Here is a 24,891-nt window from a genome sequence, read left to right on the forward strand (position 1 = left end):
ACTTCATGGGCAAAGCTGCCTCCAACAGATTTTTCTGACACATGCAGGCAAAATAATTTCCTAGCACCAGAGTGTTACCATATAGATGTCAAGCTAATCCTCTGTTGTTTCAATGCTCTGTGCAAATACAGTGCAGTTTACATGTGTCACGGTAAGATAATTGGATATAACCACTTGGTGTCCTCACTCCTCTTGCCTTGTTATGGCTTTTGAAAATGACACCTGACGACCAACTGTGACTTGGCAGCAGCCATTATTTTTGTTTTATTGGAAAGCTCACTGAGAAATGTGTAGCAGTGTTGACTCAGTTTTATGTATTTATTTAATATAAATTTGTCCTGGTTTCAGCTGGGATAGAGTTAACTGTCTTCCTAGTAGCTGGTACAGTGCTATGTTTTGAGTTCAGCATGCGAAGAATGTTGATAACACACGGATGTTTTCAGTTGTTGCTCAGTAGTGTTTAGACTATAGTCAAGGATTTTTCAGCTTCTCATGGCCGGCCAGGGCACAAGAAGTTGGCACAGGACAGAGCCAGGGCACCTGACCCAAACTGGCCAACGGTGTATTCCATACCATGGGACGTCCCATCTAGTTTAGGAACTGGGAAGTGGGGGGGGGGGGCAGGGAATCGCCGCTCGGGGTCTGGCTGGGTGTCGGTCGGCGGGTGGTGAGCAATTGCCCTGCGCATCATTTGTACATTCCAATCCTTTTATTACTACTGTTGTCATTTTATTAGTGTTATCATTATCATTATAATTTCTTCTTTTCTGCTCTATTAAACCGTTCTTATCTCAACCCAGAAGTTTTACCTTTTTTTTCCGAGTTCCTCCCCCATCCTACTGGATGGGGGAAGTGAGTGAGCGGCTGCGTGGTACTTAGTTGCTGGCTGGAGTTAAACCACGACAAAATTAAATAACAACATCGAAAGCCACTGCACCTAAAGGTGACTCTTACAGGACCTGTAGCATCATGGCAAGTCCAACTTGGGAAGTATTTCATACAAACTGGGAGACAAACAGAGCACAGGTAACACCTGACTACGGGTAGTTTTTCAAATAGGAGAATTTTAATCTCAGTACATGCTACAGATTTTTAAGGACATGCTTACCCCTGAGCCTTTGGACGGTCCTACTAAATAACAGGTTTACAGTTAATGATGTGCACAATGTCTGCAAACCTGGGAAAGTTAGCATGGCTTTCAAGCCTTTCCAAATATTCTAAAATCTTTGCCTTTCTACTCCATTTCTTAATTGGCTGGTCATATTTTCTTTCAGAATTACTGCTTGTCATATTATGGCCTCAGATGAAACTAAATACTTGCTCCGCTTCATAGAAGAGCAGCTGAAATTAAATAGCCCAACATTTTGTTTCTCCTTTAGCCATTCCTAATACAGGTAGGAAGCATCTGTCCTTGCTAAGATTTAAAAGAAATGGTTGCCAACAAACCCAGGAAGATGGAAATATCAGCCAAGAACAGAAGAGAGGTAAAATAATCCTGCGTCTTCTTATCATCTCTCTTTTTCTTGAACCAGAGAAGACATGTAAGTGAGGAGTTTGTTATTCCATAGATGATTAAATGATCCAGAAAGCAATGGCATTGCTTGTGAGGACAGGGATGGGAAAAGATAAAAGAACCCCTTATCTCGTGTATTTTTGAGTCCAGAATCTGGGTCTGAATACTATTTTAACCCTTGCTGTGAAGTTTTTTATTCTTCCTAAAGGCTTGATTCTGGAAGGTGCCAAGAACCATCTTTGGGATGGTCTATTCATGTATTTAAGTGGTTTTGGATTGGGTTAGATTGCTTAAATTTTTCAGAATCAACTGTCTGTTGGGTCTGTCTGTTTTGAAAGTATAAGCCTGATCTGAGATGCATATCATGTAGCCAGTTCCAATTGATTTTGATAGTTGTTACATATATGAAATGCAACATTCAGGATCGTGCCTTAAGTCCTGCTCCTTGGAGCACAGCAGACAGCTATACATTGAAAAGTCTATTGAAACACAGTTGTGTAAACATGACATTCCCTACAGCATACTGAAATTCATCTTTCTGGAGAACCGTTCTGTGTTTAAACTGTGCATGCTTTGCATAACAAAAACCTACACCATACAACACTAGACTATTTCAGGACTTGAAAGGCTGGTGCTAAACTTTTGAAACTCAAAACCTTGGAAATGTCACTATTTTTTCACTGCAAGAATGGATTCCTGAGCTTGCGTACCACTTTCTTTTTTTAGTTTTGTCATTAGAGTTATGAAAGAGTGTTGTGTGGTATGTCTCCACGGAAGAAAAGAGCTCAAAGAGGGAACAGCTCACAAAAAACCAATGCAAATATAGAAAAGTTAATAAAACATGCCATTTTTCTGCCATGTTTTTTAGCTCTACTATTAAGGCTTTGCTGAAGCCAAAATTTATAGGAAGAGAAAACCAGCACAAACCGTGCTAAGCATTTTTAAAGCCACAGGAATTTCACACAGCCTAATCCCATGTACTTTTTAGTTCTTCTTTACTTGATATCCTTAAGTACTAATTTCTCTCCCTCATTATCAGACTGACTGTGCCAATGGTTAAAATGAACAACAGTGACAAAAAAAAAATCCTTCTGCTTTTCCAGAACTCAAGGTGTTATTACTGACACAGAAGAGTACTTTTGGTTTTTAGGAAACCTGACACCTGATGTAAGAAAAGTCAGGAATACTTCACAGAATGCTAGTAAAGCACAATGTAAGTTAATGAATGTTTATAGAAGTGGGCATAATGGTTAGGACAGCTCTATTTAATTAAAGTACATGGGTTTTACAGTTCTATTCATCTGTAGAGGGGAGACACTTTCATTTTTTCCATGAAATTTATATCATTAACATTTAGCAATCTGCTTATTTCTAACTGCTAAAATGCTTTCTCTAGTCATGCAGTCCTCTTGCAGGCTGTGGATACTGGGAAATATGGGGGGAAATACTCAGCATGCTTAATAACAATATTTTAAACAGATAGCAGTTCTCTTCCTCCTGTTATACATAGGCAGTTTTGCAAAGAGTTTCCTGGTGAAAGGCCCATCCTGATCATTTTTGTTTCTTTGCCTCTGACGACGTTTGGCTTCTGCATAAGCAAAAAATGAGCAAGCAGAGACCCCAACCAAACTACCACCACCCAGAAAAATACCAGGAAATGCACAATGCTGTAAGAGGAGGGATCAAAATCTGCACATTCCAATTCCTTATTACAGCAGCAGCCTTTCAAGGGGCGTACTCCAAAGTTAGCACATTTTTTGAGAGCTGAGGCTGAACAGAGAAGGCAAGGGACAAGGGAGCAGCTGCTTGCTTTGGACTGTTCTACTGGCAATATTGCCGGATTTTGCTGTAAGTGGTAATGGCTTCTATTCAGCAGCTTACAGTCCTTCTCTCTCTCATCCTCAACAGGACTATAATGCAGCCACAGCTGAGACACCACTATTGATGAGTAAGCTAACCTGCCAAGATGGAAAAGAAGAAAAGCCATGTAGTAGTATAGCATGGTAACCATCCAAAATCAAAAAAAGCTGGGCTTAAAAGATTCTTGTAGATCTTTTTTGTATTACAGGTTCCTGGTCCATGCTTCTTGCCCTCTACATGTAGCACAGGATCCTTTTAAAAGGAGACCCATTCTTCTTGTGAGCCTTTAGAGGGGGCAGTTCAGGGGGTTAATATCATGTATAATCTATTTGTTTTCTTACAATATTATGCACATAATCCAAATACAAAAAAGTTCTCTCACATATGTACTTTGCTAAAGCAAACTTAAGTACAAGTTTATGGATGAGATGATTCCCTAAAGTGAGTCTGATAGCATGTTGTAATGAATAGAGGATGGGTGCTTCTGGGTGAAATAGATTCCCCTCTCAATGTGGGATCTCTGAAAGTAGGAAATTTTTGGCCCAGGGCCTCCTGTGAGAGTGCAAAATAGTCTTCCAAGGGAAATGGTAGCTCCTAGAGTCCTGGAGACAGATGATTATGAATCACTTGATGAAAAGGTATAATGGAATTTGGAACCATGTGATTTTTCTTAGTGTTCGCTGCAAACTACATAATGTGGTACATGGAAAAATTTAGAAGACTATAAATCATGCAGGACTTTAAGGAGTTCTTTGTGTTTCTGATTTCTTTCTAAGCATTTCAGCAAAGTTACCTTAACTCTTCTGACAGATGTGACAAATTTCTCTAGTTGATGCTGTGCATTTCCAGATGAGATCATGGACCATGAGGTACAAAATGGTGTCTGAAAGTTATTATTAATTGATTTCCTATTTCTTGTTAATTTTTAAAGTATTTTTGAGGCTTATTTTTTTCACATGGGCTCTTTTCAGAAATATAGCAATAAATGCACTGATTTTGCATCTCTGCTTCTCTTGAAATGGCTAATATCTATCCGCTGACAGATCCATCCATGGAACAGCCCTAATAATGTCATTTAAAACATGGGGAGTGTTGTGCTTGTTTTGCTTCTGTATTTTGGAACCCATTGCTATTCAATTTAGTACTCTAAATGAACTCATATCGTATCCCATTATTGAGGAAAATGACCACCTGCCTCCCCCATATGTTGATTTTGGTTTTAAATACCACCATTTGAAAGTCTTGAAACTCATTAAATTGACAGGGTTTTCAGCACACAGACTCTGGCACTCAGAACAAAAGATATGCAGAAACATAATCTGAATTTTTAAAATTATTTCAAAACAAGTTCTGTTTCATTTTCCACTCTTTCAACTCTCTTGTAGCTTTCCAGATTTAAAAAAAAAAAAAATGTTGCTAGTTATCTTTACAGGATTTGTTATTTTGCCTGGTAGATTGCAGTCTATTTTATTATTGCTTTTCCACAGTTTTATTTTTATACAGTCTTCAAGTCATTTGAAACAGTAGAACCCAATTCTGGCTGTAAATTATTGACTTTCTTGCAAGCTACCTCCCCAAACAGAATAGACATTGAAAATGTGACCTAACCTTGTCCAGGCTTTGGGTTGTCTATATCTGATGATTCAAGATGACTATTACAGGTATTTTAAAAGCTACCAATTCAAAGACAGGTACAGGTCTAGTCTGAAGGCTACATTAAGGCATATTCTTGTAGTAGGATTGTGTAAAATATGACAATTCCAATTTTGTTGATACTGCAATCACTATGGGTTTTGCAAATATCCCAGAGGTCTTTATTATCTCTACACACTATTCTGTAATGCTTCATTGTGGGGTAAGGTAAGCTCTTGGTCTTAGGTAGATAGCTGAAATGGCTCACAAGTTAGATTATATCATTTAAATCTGAGTCCTGTCTTGGGGAACTGCCAGAGGCATCTTGTTGCAGAACTACAAAATGTTCAGGACTCAAAATACGGTATACGCTATTACAACCAATACCATATGGGCAAATGTGCTTGCAGAGTTACATTGCTGTCTTCCATATAACAATGTAAAAGCCATTAATTCATCCTGTACTTTAAGATCTTGTCCGACTTCTTCATTTTTATGAAGGGATAGTGATTCACCAGATACAATAACTGAAGCAAATATTAAAAAGCTCCTAGTACTAAAAGAGGCGAAGCTGGGTTTTCTGTACTTTAGTCTTAAGTCTTAGGAGATGAGATGTAAACTTCCGTTTCCAACATGATGCATGCCTTCACTTTGGGTATAACGTGCTGACTTTTCATGAAGCTCTGGCTGCCAAGACCTTTAGGGTTTTTCGAAAACTCTATTCTTTCTGTCTCTCACATTCCTCTCTAACAGGTAATATTTTTACTTTTCAGGAATGTTCTGAGGGTAAGGATGTTTTCAGTGAGAGAAAGATAGAAATACTGCCTTGTTTCATAGTTTCCCAACCATTTAGAAGGAAAGAATTTTTCAGTAAAGAGTAGTAACAAATCTACCTCTCTGGAATCAAAATTTCAAATTCCCACCAACTCCACGGGTCCCAAAATGAATATGCGCTCATTTATTATGTCATGACACAGCCTCCTGCTGCTCACTGTACAAGCAGATAGCTCAAATCATGTAAACCTTCTCATTAGGGGTGCTGTATCCTGTGAGGACAGCCAGAAACTCTGGGATCTCTGCTTCATGAAGTGTTTGATGACAAAGCGCCTTCACAGAGACAGAGTTTCACGTCTGTCATGTTTCTTTCAGTCGTGCGTTTACTCCGGTAAGTAAGCAACACCAGTGATGAATTACTGGGAAAAACACAGAATAAAGGCCATGATCAGGCCCTTGCCCTACCTACAGAAAGCAGGCCACCCCTAGCAGACTTGCTGTGCCTGTATTACACTCAGGCTGCTAAAGGACTGGAAAAACAGGGGGTTTGGCTGCTGCTGGTGGGGACCTAAGCGGAGAGTGGTCCCTCCCAGCAAAACCAGCAGCTTTCAGATCCATTTTTCCTTCCCATTGCTAAAAACTAGAGACAAAGTCTGGCTCTGCAGAGCTTTCCCCGCAGCTCTCCATCCCAGCTCTGTCCTTTCTCCTTCACTCAACCCTATCTGTGGCAGGAACAGCCTGCCCTTGGCCCTTCTTTCTTGCCTGCACTGCAGAAAAGCCTTGAAGTAACTTTCCTAAAGATCATGGCAACTTACCAGCCTTCTGTCCCCAGAGAGATCCCCATGACAGGATGTATTTAACAACTAGAGAGCCTATAGGTGACAACAGGGAAACTACACAATTGCAAGAATGCTGTCTAAAAAGGAAAGCAAAGCAGCCAACGCAGAGGCTGATGCTGACACAGCCACAGACACACTCGAATGGCATCTGCATATATCAGCAGGGTATTGAGTTCTCTCTGTCTAATCTCCTCCACAGTCCAAGAGCATTTTGAACTCACAGAAAGTGCCATCTAAGAATCATGTCTTTTCACAACAGCAACTGAGAATTTGGAGAAACAATAGAAGACTGCTACACTCAGAAAGCTGTCCAATTTCTGGAATTACCAAACCTGAATAAGATTAAATAATTTCTAATAAAGCCATTTTGATGAATTAGAGGGAAGGAAGGTCAAAGGAGGATGCTTAGAGAATCCACAGTAGTTCTTTGAGCAAACTTGCTGAATAAGCTCACCTCTAGAGCAAGAGCACAGCTCAGATAATTTGCTAATGCAAATGTGAAAATAAAGGAAAATTTCATCAAAATGCATACAAAATTAAATTCAAAAGTATAAAGAAGAGTCACAGCTGAAATGACACAGAGGATTTTCATGGAAAAAAAAAAATAGTGTTGTCAGCAAAGACCTTCTGTGAACTCATATCCAATAGAAACAAACATGTACCCTATTAAAAGAATATCATACAGGTGAGATTTTATATATGCATAACTAGAGGGGAGTTTGAGAGAGGAATTACAAAACCATATTGGGTCAAAAATGCCTCTTTAAAGAAAGGTGTCAGTTCTTCCATCTTTCACACTTGAAAAAAGCTAAGAAGCTATCAAAATGTATTTCTATGATACTTTCAAGGATAATGTCTTATAACTGGAAGCATTTTTCTAAGGATTTATACTTTTTTGAAGCTATGTATGAAGTTGAAAACCAGGTATTTCAGAATTACCAAAAAACCACACCTGTATCTTAGAATATAGGTTAGTGAAAACTGGAGATTACAGCTCTCATCCTTACTCCATTCAAAAAGATTTCTCAGCGTTTTGAATATTTTTGGAGGTAAGAAAGCAGTAAATTACTGAGTCTATATATGACAGTGATGCAGTGCAAAACAAGCAGCTAATACTCAATCTGTCACCGGACGCAAACACAAAAAAACAAACCACAAAGAGACAGCTGGACAACAATAAAGGCCTTGTCTACAATATGGAGTTGGGTCTGTCCGTGTTGGCCCAGGGTGTGAAAAAAATCATCTCCCTCAGGTGATTTTATTGTGCCAGCAAAACCTTGGTGTGGATGCACTAATGCTAACAGAAGATGGTTTTTGCTGTTATTCAGGGACCTGGTGTTATTAAGCAAGCCAAAGAGCTTGTGTCAGCATGCTCTGTGTCTACACTAAGGGGGTTTGCTGACGGCGCAGCAGAACCTCTCTAGCGTAGACAAGGTTAAAGACTTCTTCAGAATGTGCAAGAGAGTGAAATGGGATTGTAATCTCACAAAGCCAAATTGCCATTTTATAATGGTATGATCATAGTATGAACAGGATTATAATAAATAGCAGTTAGAATAATGAAGAAACAAAGACAGCTGTAAAGTCAGACATTTCAGTTCATGCAGGTTATACCTACAGTAGGAAGAGATCCTTGTGGGATCCTAGTGACTCTCAACCTCAATAAATGATTCATATAACAAAAACACAAGCAAAAGTAAGCAAACTTGTTCAGAGCAAGCGTTTCATGGTAGTGTCTCCAAAGCAAAGCTAGTAAGAGACTACCAAAATGTTTTGTTAAGACCATGATGAATTTTGTAGTATGACACCTGGAAATGTATAAAATTATCCAACCATTAAAAAAGAAAAAAATCAGAGCAATAACATACACTGGAGAGAACAAAAACAAGATAAACTTCACATCATTGTAAAAGCCACAGAGACCATGAGTTGGAAAAGCTGCACGATAGCCCTTAAAGCAGCTGATTTGCATAAAGCCAAACAGTTTAAGCAATGCTCACTGCCAAATTTCTGCAATGGAAGAAGTATTTTCTGACTTGACTAAAGCAGAAACAGTGCAGTTAGAATGCCAAAGATAGACACCAGTGATTGCTATAGCAGGCAGCTACTGCACTCATTTTGTATGCCAACAGGTGGATTCAGTGGCCCAAAAGGACTTGTCACCCATGATAACTCCCATTGTACAAACCTTGGCATGGGATGGTAGAAGCTCTGGTATAATTGTTTTGTAAGCAATAGACAAATATGTAAAATTAAAATAAGCCTAGATGGAACTGCAATAAAAGTTGTATACTTGACATATTTACTCAGTGATTAATTGCTTCACCTAACATCCAAGCAACAAACCAATACTCTTTTATCAAAGACATTCTGGGAGATGAAAGAAATGCACAAACATTGCAAAAGAACTACTTATCACAGTTGTTCCATGTGGAAAACATGATGAACATGTTCATGGTCAGGAAACTGAGTAGAAAGTGACACCTTTAAATACATATAAAAAGGATTAGCATCCACATGCTGGCTTCTCCAAAGTCACTTCGTAGTATTAAAATATAGCGATTGAACAAGTATATGAAGAATTACATTTGACTGAAATACAAAGAAAGCTTAAACTTAGCCCATTATGTGCTGGTTTCTAGGCAGTGATAGAAAGACTCCAAGAGAGAAAGGACAAAAACCAGTGAGGGTTCCTCCTGGCCTTTATACTGTTGGGATGGTCAGAAAGACCATTTCAGAATGAAAAACACCCAGCTGTTTCCCAGCAAGCTAGAAAGAGGTAAGCATCCAACAGGTTTAATACATAAGAGCAGTCAACCAGAATAAAGCCTTATAGGAAACAGGGAGTTCTGCCAAGACTGTATTGAGCTATTTTTGGACTGAAGTCTCTGGAAACTTCTAGACAGTACATGTACCTCATATTAAACGTTGTGGTCAAGGCTGATTGATTGCAAGCTAGTTAATAGTCATGATACAAGTGGGAAAATACAGCCCAAGTGACAAAGTGAGACAATGAAAATCCAGAGCTTTCTGCAAAGGTCTGGGGACAAATGGACCCTTTTGCTGTGAGCTACAAAACCAGACTCATACTCCTTAGGCTTCTGGAAAGGAAACAAACTATGAGATGCTACCACAAAAACTATCATAGATTAAGCATTTCATCAGACATACTATTACAACAGTAGTCTCAAGCAAACTCTTATCTTTCCCCGTCCCGTCTCTTACATAATTCACAGGACACTATGAAATCAGTCTGAATACTTCACTGCTATACCATACAAGTTGAATGGCAAAGTTCAGACGGTAGTTAAAATAGCTAGAAGTCTTTATTAAACACTTCAAAAAGAAGATGCATGGCAAAATTCCTGAATGAAGCAACATTTCCATAAACAGCAATATTATTATTTTTTTCCATACTGGATGTCAAGACTCAAACACACCTTTTTGTGAATAGTTATAGCATTACTACTATTGACATGGGTAGAAAGACTAACAGACAAAAAGTGGCAGGCACACCTAAAGGCCAAAACCTTCAATAACTGACAAGCTAGAGAGCTTCCAAAATGACCTCAGGAAACATTTTCAAAAACAAATTCATTCTCAGGATGAATCGTGCACTTCTAAAGATGCTAAATGTGCCGAACAACTAAATCTTCATTCATACAAGAGTAATTGATGAGCATATATTTCAAATAGCTTCAACTACAAACAAAATAAAGAAGATGCAGAGGACAATGAAATATGCTCTCTTCCAACACCTGATTAAGAAGATATGGAAAAAAACCACAGCATGGTGCATGACTGATTGATAGCTATCAACACAGACTTCCAAAACATTGTACCACTTCAAGAATCAAATGTTAGCTAGGCTCCAGTTGTTGGAAAGCTGTATACAAGCCTTTATACTGAAGAGGAAGAAGCATGAACGAAAGCCCAGAGTAAGATTCCTTTGTCACTGTATGTATCGAGTGAACTATAAACTCAGTGTTGTATCAGTTATATAGATCATGACTATCTTCATTATTTCAAATCTGAAAGAGATAGCATGATGCCTTACTCCATTCTCATGAGACCCCACCTGGTATTGCCTCCAGCTCTGGGGCCTCCAGCACAAGAACAACACGGACCTGTTACAGCAGGTCCAGAGGAGGGCCATGAAAATGGGCAGAGGGCTGGAGCACCTCTCCTATGAAAAAAGGTCGAGTGAGTTTGGGTTGTTCAGCCTGGAGAAGAGAAGGCACCGGGGAAACCTTATTGTAGCCTTTCAATACTTAAAGGGGGCTTATAAGAAAGATGGAGAGAGGCTTTTTACCAAGGCTTGTAGTGACAGAACAAGGGGCAATGGTTTTAAACTGAAAGAGGGTAGATTTAGACTGGACATAAGGAAGACATTTTTCGCAATGAGGGTGACGAGACACTGGCACAGGTTGCCTAGGCAAATTGTAGCTGCCCCATCCCTGGATGTGTTGAAGGTCAGGCTGGTACGTGCTTTGAGCAACCTGATCTAGGGAAAGCTGTCCCTGCCCATGGCAGGGGAGGTTGGACTAGGTGCTCTTTGAAGGTGAGTTTCAACTCAACTAATTTACCATGTGCATTTTTAGGATTGATTATACAAGTTGCAGTTGCAAGACAGAGCCCCTAGACAATAGTAGATATGTCTATGTTTACTTCCAGGGCTAGAGAGCATATATATTATGGAGTTCATTTTTAGAATCAGAGGCTTCTGAACTGAATTTCTATACTATCTTGCAAATACCACAAAATTGCTGCCCTGCAGGGACATTCAGGAAGTAGTACCCACATAATCCGTCACTCCCTACAGAAGCTCATATCCCAATGCAACATTATAATGAAGCTTTCTGTCCTCATTAGAAAAAAAAAGTAGATAGAAAGCTACTTTACTGTAAAATCTAGCCCAGTGTTAAGCAGTCAAATTAGAGAAAAAAATATTAATAATAGTGGCATATTCTCCTATGTGTGTTATCGTTCAGCTCCAAATGTTCCTTTGTGACCAGAGCCGCAGATACAACAAAGGAGGGCCCAGAAGGGCAAGACAACCCTTTCTTAGTAACTTTCTTGCTCAGGACTCCTAAAATGCAAATCTATGCAGGAGTGTTATTCTCATAAGCTGAGAGCTGGAAGCACTAAACCACCCTAGGGAGAGAAAACATAATTTTGCATCTTTCATCATTTTGAACTTGCCTAGTACATAACTTCTGAAGGAATGAATGAAAACACCTTGATTAGCTCAGATGGAAAGCAGGGGCTCCTTAGAGCTGCTGCTTATGAACAGAAATCCAAGCTGTAGCCAATTTCTTACTAGAGAAGAAATCAGGGTCAAAGGAACAAGTACAGGTAATTTGTTTGATGCAGTAGAGTTTGTTTTATGATAAAGTGCATACAGCTTTGAGAACAAAGGCTACACTGTGAGCACAGGCAACTCCTTCCTTCTTCAGGAATATCAGCCTGGAGTTGTTACCCAGGCCTCAGCAGACAACTCTGAGTGAATCTAAATACTGGATAAAGCTAGAGAAAATCAAGTAAAGGAACAGACTCTCTGGTGACTTGCAGTGATATGCCCCAAAACAGATGTCTCAAAATTAACAGTTAGCTAGTACTCTCCCAGACCAAAAGAAATGGTCAGCTTAAAGAAAAATTTTCCACTGTAAGACTGGTGAAATAAAGGGTCAGTTTGCCCAGAGAGGTTGTGGAACCTCCATCCTCAAAAACTCAAACAGACATGGCCCTGAGCTACTTCACCCAAGATGGACTTGCTTGGACTAGGGGGTTTCCACCTCCAGTAGTCCCTGTCAACCTATTGTTACTCCATGGCAATGTGATTATCCTCAGTACCTCCTTACAGGGTTGGCTGTGATAACAATACTGAAAACATTCACCTTAGGATATGCAGTGTTCAACAGACATTAAGTGATGTAACTTTACTATATTCCTGTAAGGAACATGTTGTTTGTCTCTGACCGTCTCTCTTACGTCAATAACAAAACTGACATATACTGAAATGCAGTGAAGTAGAAATTTTACCAATTTCAGATGGGAAGTTTAGTATTTTTACTAGTACCATTCTGCCTGGTTGCTTTACATAACATAAAAAGCAGTAAAAAAATATAATTAGAGATTTGAGCATCACAGACAACATAACTCATGCAGCTGATAACACAATCACTCTTGCATGTACAGATGCAGAAAGAATACAAAGGCACTGTAGTATAAAATTGAGGTGGAAAATCATCTATTTCAACTTATTAGTTTTCATTACTAAGCACTAACCCAGCATAACTGCCTGGGTCAGACTCTTTTTTGTTGGCTGTCCCATTTCACCAATATATCAATGAACACTTTGTATACAGCAACTAGTGATCAATCAGAATGTAAGATTTTAAATAGAAAAAAATACCATCATGCTCAGTAAAATTCCCTTTATCATTCTTCTCCAGGCCTTTTGTGTGTTTTCTTGCCAGTCTCTCCCTACCTTTCTTATCTTCTTTCCCCTTCTTCTCAGCCAGGCTTAGCCCTACCTCTCCTAGGCTCAGCAATAAGAGGATTTTCTTCTTCATTCATTTAATTTTAGATAAATGTTGAATTGGGAGTTGTACATTACCCCTGATTCAGCTGTCTTGCTGGAAAGTCAGTGGGAGACTTAGTCTGAGTTGCATGTGAATGGACTTCAGAGATAGATGCTATATAACTAAAAGCTCGGGGGAGAAAAAGGCAGTTAAGGAAAAAAAATTAGACTGTTACCATCAAGGTGCAGCTTAAAGCAGGACCTGAGACACATTTTGGCTAAAATCCTTTTCTGACTTTCTAACAAGACTGCTTGAAGCAAGATACAGGTAAATCTAGCTTTTCTGAAAATCTCTAGGTGGAAAACACATAGAAGTTGAAAGCTTCAAAATAAGTCAGGTCTTTACCAGACACACCCTAAACTAGGTCCAAATCCAAATGCTGTGAAAGGCCAAAGGATCAGAAATCAGAAATAGTTTCTTGGGTCCTCGCCATCTATAATGAATATAACTGAGCTCAGAATTTCTGTCCTCTTCCTTCTTATGCCCTGTATAAATACAGATATTCACGTTTGTCTTCATTCCTAATAAATTACTTACATGTGTATGTTAATATACAGTCCTTTCTTAAGTGATTGGGAAGGACCCATCTCTTGACCCTATATCCAACAATAAACGGACTTGTAGAGGCATCCAAAGATGATATATGCTGCCTATCACAATGAACTGATTCAATTTAGAACTTCCCTTAAAAAAAATCCCATGTTGTTTTCATTGGCATCAGTAATAAATCTTCTATTGACAGCATGAGGGGAAACGTAAAATAAGACTAAATGCTTTTAAAAATAAAACTTAAAGGTTTTACTCCAGTTGTCTCATGTGATCCTATCTGCAGTGTGGAATTTTGCGGCCACAGTGTGACTGCATGTGGTGCCTACTTTCAGCAGAGTCTGGCAAGTTTCAGAATAAAAAAACCCTACAACCAGGCAGGAATTTCAAAGCTGCCATTAAAACTGACATAAAGACTGCTATTGCTGCAATTCAAAGACATGTAAAGTTTGCAGACATATTTATGCTTTAAAAGGCAGCATTACTCTTAGGAAACTGACCAAAGTCTGACACCTATTTTCTTTCAAAACATTTTGAAATTATTTGAAAATTAAGGCATATGTGATTTTCAAAGAGTATTAAAAGTAAATATTTTTTTATCATACTGTTGTGGTTTCAGCCCAGCAATCAACAAAGCACCATGCAGCTTCTCGCTCACTCCTCCCCCCACCCCGGCAATCGTGGGATGAGGAGAAAATATAAAGGCAGGGTCGTGGGTTGAGATAAGGACTGAGAGGGATCACTCACCACTTATGGTCACAGGCAAAAGACAGGCTCAACTTGGGGAAAAAACAAAATCAATTTAATTTACTACCAATCAAATCAAAACAAGGATACGGAGAAGTAAAACCAAACCTTAGAACGCCTTCCCCCCACCACTCCCTCCTTCTTGGCTCAGCTCCACTCCTGATTTTCTCCACCTCCTGGCACAGGGGGATGGGGAATGGGGGTTGGGGTCAGTTCATCCCATGTTGTCTCTGCCGCTCCTTCCTCCTCAGGGGGAGGACTCCTCACTCTTCCCCCTGCTCCACCGTGGGTTCTCTCCCACGGGAGACAGTCCTCCATGAACTTCTCCAGTGTGAGTCCTTCCCACGAGCTGCAGCTCTTCACAAACTGCTCCAGCCTGGGTCCTTTCCACAGCATGCAGTCCTTCAGGCACAGACTGCTCCAGCATGGGTTTCCCATGGAGTCACGGCCATCTTCAGGGGCATCCCCCTGCTCCAGCATGTGGTCCTCCAGGGGCTTCAGGTGGGCCTCCGCTCCCCTGCTCCCCTCCACGGGCTGGGGGGGCACAGCCTGCCATCTCACCACGGGCTGCAGGGGCATCCCCTCCTCCGGCGCACCTCCTCCCCTCCTTCTTCACCGACCTCGGTGTCTGCAGAGGGGTTTCTCTCACATTCCAATCCCCTCTGCACTGCAGGTTTCCCTTCTCAAATCTGTTCTCCCAGAAGCAGTACCACCATCCTCATGGGCTTGGCCTTGGCCAGAGGATGGTCTGACTTGAAGCCAGGGAAGCTTCTAGCAGTTTCTCACAGGAGCCAGACCTGTGGCCCCATCCCCTGCTACCAAAAAACCCTGCCACACAAACCCATAACACAAACCTGTAATTTTTATGTTAAACTGTTATTTCACTAGAACAAAACTCATACAATGGCCTTTCTTTTTTAGACTTTTACCTTTTGGACCTCCATGCACTTTCAGAAATGTAATTTGTATTGTTATTCCCATTGTAGCTATGAAATAAACAGAGGGGTGACGGAATTTAAGTTTACATAGGAACAGTGGCAAAAAGTTGGTTTTTTTCTGATTCCTGCCTGTAAACCTGACCATCTAAAGCTTAAGTGTCCATGTCTGCTTGCAGATACAACTCTGGTGCCATTCACAATGGGGACTATACAGGGAAAGAATCTCATCTTCTCTTTCTTCCATTAAAAGGCCCAAACTAACTACTGGGAATACTGAAAGTTGGTGTACTGGCTTTCTGTGGCAAGGTATTAGTAGCAGGGAGGGTTACAGGGGTGGCTTCTGTGCGAAGCTGCTGGAAGCTTCCCCTGTGTCCAACAGAGCCAACACCAGCCGGCTCTAAGATGGACCCGCCGCCGGCCAAGGCCGAGCCAATCAGCGATAGTGGTAGAGCCTCTGGGATAACATATTTAAGAAGGAAAAAAAGTTGCTGGGACGTACAGAAGGGCAGCCAGAGAGAGAGTGAGAACATGTAAGAGAAACAGCCCCGCAAACACCCAGGTCAGTGAAGAAGGAGGGGGAGGAGATGCTCCAGGCACCAGAGCAGAGATTCCCCTGCAGCTCCTGGTAAGACCACGATGAGGCAGGCTGTCCCCCTGCAGCCCATGGAGGTCCACGGTGGAGCAGATATCCACCTGCAGCCCGTGGAGGACCCCACGCCGGATCAGGTGGGTTCCCAAAGGAGGCTGTGACCCTGTGGGAACTCTGTGCTGGAGCAGGCTCCTGGCAGGACCTGCGGATCTGTGGAGAGAGGACCCCACACTGGAGCAGGTTTTCTGGCAGGACTTGTGACCCCGTGGGGGACCCACGCTGGAGCAGTGTGCTCCTGAAGGACTGCATGCTGTGGAAAGGATCCACGCTGGAGCAGTTTGTGAAGAACTGCAGCCCGTGGGAAGGACCCATGTTGGAGAAGTTCATGTAGGACTGTCTCTCATGAGAGGGACCCCACGCTGGGGCAGGGGAAGAGTGTGATGAGTCCTGCCCCTGAGGATGATACAGCGGCAGAAATAACGTGTGATGAACTGACCCCAACCCCCATCCCCGTCCCCCTGCACTGCTGGGGGAGGGTAGGTAGAGAATCCAGGAGTGAATTTGTGCCCGGGAAGAAGGGAAGAGTGGAGGGAAGGTGATCTGAGATTTGGGTTTATTTCTCATTACCCTACTCTGGTTGATTTGTAATAAATTGAGTTAATTTTCCGCAAGTTGAGTCTCTACCATGGACCTCCAAGGACTGTGGTGGGTTGACCCTGGCTGAGTACCAGGTGCCCACCAAATTTGCTCTATCACTCCCCCTCCTTATCTGGAGTGGGGGGGGGGGGGGGGGGGGGGGGGCAGAATATAACAAAAGGCTTGTGGGTCAAGATAAGGACAGTTCAATAAAGTGAAAGTAAAGGTCGCATGTGAAAGTAAAGGTCACACATGAAAGTAAAGAAGAATAAACGATGTTATTCTCTACTTCCCATCAGCAGGCAATGTCTGGCCACTCCCTGGGAAGCAGGGCTTCAGTAGGTTGCTCCAGAAGATGAAAATGCCCCCCCTTCCATCTCCCTTCACTTAGCTTTTATATCTGAGCTGATGTCATATGGTATGCAATATCTGTTTGGTTAGTTTAGGTCAGCTGTCCTGGTTATGTCCCCTGCCAAGATCTTGCCCAGCCCCAGCCTGCTGTTGAGGGGGGCAAAAATGTTGGGGAGACAGCCTTGATGCTGTGGGAGCACTGCTCAGCAGTAGCCAAAACACTGGTGTGTTGTCAACACCTTTCTAGCTACCAATGCAGAGCACAGTGCTATGAGGGCTGCTATGGGGAGAATTAACTCCATCTCAGCCAGACCCAATACAGTTGGTCAGGTATGAATTTTAGCTTAGAATTAAAATCCAAGTGGAAATTGCTAAATTTGACTTCTACATGTCTGAGAGTCTGTGACACGTCTGAATGTCTATAAAGATTCCAATTTTGAAAAGGTACCACATACCCACTTTTTCTGTTTCTGTAGACTTTCAGGGCTAGTGTCCCTGAAAATTGTGTCTCCTACTTACTTGATAATGTTATAAAATTATGTATGAAAATTAAATAAGAATTTTAGTCTGATTAAATCTGACCTATTGACATGAATCCTTTTCTTCATATTTAGAAATGGAGATATTGAAGGGTTCATTTCTTTAGGAAATACATTGCCTATTGTCTTTCCTGAAGAACATGATACCTGATCGTGGGTTTTTTTCTGGCTGGTTATAAGTTAGTCAAAACACGTCCACTGTACTGTTTTATCTTCCGTTGTATTGGAAGGTATTCAATAAACTACCTTTTTGTATGTGATGGTGAGCACTTGAGTGTCACATCTGTTATCTCGCTGCCAGCGAGTGTTGCTTCAGAAAGGATCACAAGCATATAGCATGTTATATGAAAGCAATGAAAAAGAAATATATATTGTGAAATTAATAGGTGGGCAATAGTCAATGCTATTTTGAAGTCTAAAGCAAATACAAAAGACTAAAGCCTGATTTTGATTTTAGTGTCCTGCAGAAAGAAAGAGAATGATAACTGTGATAAACACACTTAAAAACAGGTTCTGCTAAGCACAGAATTCAAAATCAATATCATAGCATTTATGTACATGCATTCATCAAGACTTTAGCACAGAAATGTACTGAAAGTAACACTATTGCCTTGAACACAATAAGGCTAGGATTTATTTATTTATTTTTACATATCCAGGGCCAAAAAAAACCCAAACCAACAAACCCACGTTTAGCTTGCACAGAATTTCTCATAATTGTGAGCAAAATAAAAAACTCGGATGTTTCATAGTGTGTTTTATGTTTTCTTTCCTTAGCCTTTTGGTTTAAATCCTTTAATTCTTTATTTTTCATTAATACACAAGATGCTGCTGAGAAAGAGATACTAGGATTTTCATTTTGAAAACATCAAAGTAGAAAAGTAGGTATTTCTGTTTCACTTCTTAGGCAGTTGGAATGGAAATAGAGGAATTAAACAATTGTCAATAAATGTGTTTTAAAAATGGGAATGATAGCAACAATGATGTTTGCCTAAATATTTGGAGCATTTGACCACTTAACTATCCAAGAGATAGATTATTTCCACATAACTTAGCACATCCTTCATATAACTTGCCAGATCAGCTCAACAACCCCCACAATCACTAAATCCCCTCCTTATTTATTAGCAAACAAGGGAAAAGTCTCAGAGCAGCTGCAGATTATTATTTGACCTTTGTCTCAGTCACTAGGCCTTCTAGCAACTGTTGTTACACACAGGGGCTTTTGACTGGGATGTGAAAAAAGGAATATCCATGATCAACAGTAGAAAGCGTAGTGCTGTCATACTCCTGTGGTTAACATAACAAAATACTGCACTTCTCAAGAACGTAACGTCCTGTTTAATAACCCAGATACTTAAAGATGTTCACATCAGAAAATATGTTGCTACTAGAGAGTTTGAAATCCGTGTGCCTGTGCATTCAGGAAACAGACTTAGCTTTCTAGGGTCTCCTGAGAACTCTGCAGGCAATGTGTTTTCTCTGTATTTACGCTGAAGCAGAGTTTGACTTTTAGTCATATTACCAGTGAAATTCTTCATTTTTCCTAGTCACCACTTACATTTTTATACTGTTGATGCAATTCCCCTTAGCCCTGAAACATCACGTTAAAAAAACTTTGTTTCTGTTATAGCTCAGTTTTCCTCTCTTCTCTTATACTGGAGTATCTCCCATTGTTCTTTCTATTTGTTTCTTTTGGTATGTGCTGAATCCTTTTGCTAATAAGTCTCAACCTCATTATAATTTGCTCCTTCTAATGAGTCTTTTCTTCCCTGGACTGCCCATCATTGATGTAGAGTTACAAGAAAATTAGGAATTACTTTCCTGAGCATGGAAAACATTCTAATTTATTTTTTATATTTTGATTTAATGACTTTTTAAATCAAATTACATATGAAAAACCTCAACTACAGAAACAGATAAAGGAGGGAATCCTCATCCAAGAAGTGGGCTTCCACACATCTAACAAGAGGTGAGTGCAATCCATTCTTTCAGTGGAGTCTTTAACAGATTTTCTCCTTTATTCAGATGCATGTTTTAACAAGACTTGTAGAAAATATAATAATTGAGATAAATATTTAAAACTGTCAAAACATGCAAATACAATCATGTTTGCATAAGTTTAATTTCCTTAGGAAATCAAGGTAAATCTAACACTAACATGATTTAAAAAAAAAATTTCAACACCTTAGAAGTAATTTAAGTTTCAAATCCTTTATCTTTGCCATTCATGTTGAAGGTTTGTTATTTCTGCTAACAAGAAGCCTTCAAATATCATTCAAGTCATATGAAGTCCTACTGCATATTAACATACCTGTGTAGATATTGGCATATTCATTCTAATGCATATGGTATATTTCAGTTCAGCTGTCAACCACTTTCTTGAACTCAACTGATACTCCAATAACAGAAAAGATAAGGAAGAAATAGACAACTAGAGTGAAATTCTGCAACACTGAATATGCACCTGCCCGCTAAAAATGGAATCTACATCCTTTATACTTTCTAAAGACCGCTATGGGATAAAAATTTCCTAAGAAGGTTTAAATTATGCAAAAACATCTCTCAAATATTTAAGGACATTGCAAAATAAGCAAGGCTGTTGACCTGAGCCCAGCAGAATGACACAATCTTTATTACAGTGCCAAGAACACCATTGAGGAAAGACAACTTGTTTGGAATTGAATCATATGGAGCCAGATAACAAAATACTTTCAAGGAGGTGCCCACCTATTGGGCACTCCAAGAATTTTCTATTTACTTAAAATTAGAGGCCTGTTCCCATGACGTATTGTATTACTGTTTGGAGCAATGTAGCATCCTCAAAGGAAACTACACAGAAATACCCACAGAAATACACTGCCATGTTAAAGTAAGCATGTTTTGTTAGCCCAGAGTTCAAATAGTATATTGGGGCTGAACATTTGTTTACTAGTGATGCTTATCAAGTGATATAGAGAGCCATTACTACATTAAAGATAGCTCTTTTTCTATGCTGATAGGGTTGTCCTATTTCAGCATGCCGTTAAAGAATTCCATCTTGCATTGCAACACAGCTTTGCTTACCTAGGAATTAGAACTACTGTGTGCAAGCAATGAGCTTGAGTAACAAACTATTACTGTTTTGGTATGATGTTAAAAATTATTACATAGAGATTCACTTTAAAATATACGAATCGGTAACTTCAATAAACTGGGACAGTCTTTGGGTTCTGGACAGTTCTAAACACTTCATTTTGTGTCTGTCTTCATCAAAATCCAAGAATTCAAACTGTTAACTTTCTGGAGTTCTGTCAGACACACAGCCATGCACCACACCCACCCACATTAATTTTCAGCAGAAAGCATTTTCTGCTTTCCAGCTTCTGCATACAAGTGCAGTGTCTCCAGAAGGTCTGTGCTGACTATGTAATTGGGGAGAATTCCCAAGGTTTGTCATGTGAGGCCATTGTAAGGTCCTTTTCCCTAGGGCTACTTCCCAGCAGTTCCTTTGTATTCATTGAAGTGATAGTGATGAAGAAACAATTCAGGCAAGGAAACGGTGGGTAGCTTTAACTGCCCCTACTCATGTATCTGATAGTCTACTGGGATGACAGGCTGTTATAGGAGAAACGGTGGTAATGCTCTAAGAAACCACAGAAATGAAGAAATGGAAGGAAATGCAGTATATTAAGCACATCTTCATACTTATTTTGAGCTTGCTAAATTTTGTGTTAGGATTAAAATAGTAGTAATGAAATTGCTTACAGGTAGGATTGACTGATCCTGCATTAACCTTAGATAAATGAAGTATTCAAACATAAAAGCATGCATACACACTAATTAGTGATGGTGGAAATCAATCAGAGAGAAAGTAGTATTATATTATCGTGTCTGTGAACTGCTAGTGTTAGTTCTTCATGAATCAACTGTTTTGTCTGGTGAAACTTTTCCTAAGACTGAAATGCAGTTAAGTGATAACTAATGTTAAAGTTTACCTGTTACTTTATTCTATATTTCCTTTGGCAGAACTTGGTATAATCAAACAATTTCTAGATTGTAAATTCTTGCACAAAAAAAATTTTTCTTTGGAAATTATTCTTAGTATTCTTATTACTCAGATAAATAGTAAACCAGCTTTTTTAAAAAAAAGCTCAAACCCCAATTTTTCAAGGTCTTTTCATGAATCTATTAGCTCAGTCTTTCATTCATGTGTCTTTCCCTTCTGAGTTCCAAGCAACAATCAGTCACATGGCAGAAATGCTTTTGTCAGCTGTGCCTTAAATATCGTATTTAAAGAGAGACCTCTCTCCTCCCTCAGCTGGAATTTCTGAATATTTGTCACACTGTCTGAACACTAGCTTTAGCATATAACCCATTTCAAGCTCCTTAACCATAACAGCTTTTTTTCTATTATAGTCATTGCTTTCATATGGATCTGCTACTTTACAAGAATTTCCATCATAAAAATCTGTATTTCTTATTTTCCATTTTTTCTGTCCTTTTAGGTGTTTGAAGAACAGTTGTAATATCCCCCATGAATGTTTTTAAGTCCATGTTTTAATGAAGGAGTATTGCTTTGAGTATACAGAGTTCCCCAAAATTCTAATGTCAGATAAAAATCTTTCTTCTCAGAAAAAAGGAACAATATCTGGAAAGAAGTTATAAAGGCTTCAGTAAGCACTTCATAAAAGACATTGTCATTACACAAAAGTAAATATTGTAAATTTCTTATCACTTAGTAGCACTGTATGTACCTTTACTAAATATTTGTCATGTTTAAAGAGGTAAGTAAATAAACCTGATATTAATGGAGCTGCAGATCAAGTGGTAAAAGGTATTTCTTACTTGTTGACATATCTCTAAAAATGGGGCGGTGAAATTAAAATGTGGAAAGCAGAAAGCATCAATATAGTTGACATAAATAAAAAGGAGGTGCTCGCATCAATATAAAAAGCAGGTATTTACCATTATAAAGACAGATACAAATGAACTGTATGCTTTAGAGACACTTGAAAAATGAACATGACCTCAAAAATCTGTGCTTCACAGAATCTGAGGTTGGAAGGGACCCCTGGAGATTGTGTAGTCCAACCTTTGCTCAAAAGAGTGTCAGCTACAGCAGATTGCCCAGGATCACACTTAATGAGGTTTTGGCTGCCTCCAAGGACAGAGACTCCACCACCTCTGGGCAACCTGTTCCAGTGCTCAACCACCCTCAAACTAAGATTCTCCTGATATTTAAATGCAAATTCCTGTATTTCAGTTAATGCCCACTGCCTCTCATCCTGCGACTGAGCAAAACTGAGAAGATGCTCGTTCCCCTTTACTCTCTCCCACAGGGTATTCAATACACATCGGTAAGACCTTCAAGGCTAAACAGTTCCAGCTGTCTCAGTCTCTCCTTGTAGGACAGAAGCCCCAAGCCCTTAATCATCTCTGTGGCCCTTCACTAGGCTCAGTCCAGTATACCCATATCTTTCTTATACTGGGGAGTTTTTTGGCACCAGTAGATGCTGGTCTCTTACGAACCCGGTAAGAAAGGCACTGACACTCTTTAAGACATCTTTTAAAATGCTATTTATATAGAGCTAACACTATAAGGAAAGAATAGTACAGATAATCGTGTGTCCCTTCAGGTGCTGGAACCCCCAGTGGTGTAGCTTCTGAGCTTCTGAGCCATGCACAGCACACTGCGCAGACCCCCATCCACAGAAGAGGTTCTCTCCTCCTGGTGATTCGAGCTATTATAGATTTTTTTCTTACAAGAAAGCAACTCTATTCATCATTTCCAGTGTCAAACACAAAGGATGTTCACATGACAACTTCTTCCTACTCTCCTAGATAAAGGCAAGTATACGCAGGTGGCATAATTGTTGGTACCAGGCAGGAGCTGCCGGCAAGATCCTCTGTTACAATGAGCTGGCTGCATTTGTCCTGCAGCCATGGGTTTTGTGCAGCACAACACGGGTCTGAAGGCTACACCGGGCGTGCAGCCCAGTGCAGCTCAGCACAGGCCCAGGCATACTCAGGTTAACTGTTATATGGTTCACTAACTCCTCGATAAACAATGGTCATCCAGTCAAGTTCATTACAGACATCCAGAACTGGATCCAGCACTCCAGATGTGGCCTTTCCAGTGCTGAGTAGAACAATGGGATCACCTCCCTCAACCTGCTGGCGCTTGTCCTCCTGATACAGCACAGGGCGCTGTTGATCTTCTTTGGCACAAGGATGCATTGCCGGCTCGTGTTCAATTTGTTGTACATCAGAACCTGCAGGTCCTTCTCTGCCAAGCTCCTTCCCAGCTGGTAAGACCCCAGCATGTACTGCTGCATTAGGTTATTCCTCCTCCCCAGATGCAGGATTCTGCATTTCTCTGTTAAACTTAAGGAGATTCCTGTCAGCCGAAGTCTGCGGCCTGCAGAGGTCTTTCTGAATGGCAGCACAACACCCTGGCATGTCAGCCACTCCTCTCACTTTTGTATCATCAGCAAACTGGCTGGGTGTGCACTTTGTCCCATCATCCAGGTCATCAGTGACTACGTTAAGCAGTACTGGTGTCAGTATTGACCACAGGGTACACCACTGGCCCCCAGCTGCACTTTCTGCTACTGATTCTTTCAGACTGGCAGTTAAATCATTTCTCAGTCAACCTAACTGTGCAGTTACCTAATCTGTACTTCAGTTTGTCTATGTGAATGCTATGGCACACAGTGTCAAATGCCTTACCAAAGTCAAGGTAAACAATATCCCCTGCTCTCCCCTCATCCACCAAGCCAGTCAGCTCACTGTGGAAGGCTGTCAGATTGGTCAGGGAGGATTTCTCTCCGTAAAACAAAGCTGACTAGTCCCAATCACCTTCTTGACTTTCATGTGGTTGGAAAAGATTTGCAGGTGGATTTACTGTACCACCTTCCCTGCAATCAAGGGGAGGCTGACCAGCTTGTAGTTCCGCAGATTGTTCTCTTGAAGATAGGAGTGAGATTTGCTTTCTTCCAGTCCTCAGGAACCTCCCTCCAAATTGCCGTGACCTTTCCAAGATAACAGAGAGTGGCCTTGCAATGACATCAAACAGCTCCCTCAGCACTCATAGGTGTATCCGATGATGGCCCATGGACTTGGTTATATCCAGTGTAGGTATTCCCTAACCTGATCTTCCTCCATGTAGGCTAAGTCTCCCTTGCTCCACACTTTCCCACAGGTCCCAGGAACCTGGGATTCCTGAAGAGCAGCCTGCCCAGTAAACATTGAGGTGAAGAAGGGATTAAGTACTTCAGCTTTTTCCATGTTCTTTGCCCCCATGTCCCCTGTCCCATTCAGCAGCAGGTCCACATTTTCCCTAGTCTTCCTTTTGCTGTTGA

This window comes from Accipiter gentilis, chromosome 14, assembly GCF_929443795.1.
Source record: "Accipiter gentilis chromosome 14, bAccGen1.1, whole genome shotgun sequence".
NCBI lineage: Eukaryota > Metazoa > Chordata > Aves > Accipitriformes > Accipitridae > Astur > Astur gentilis.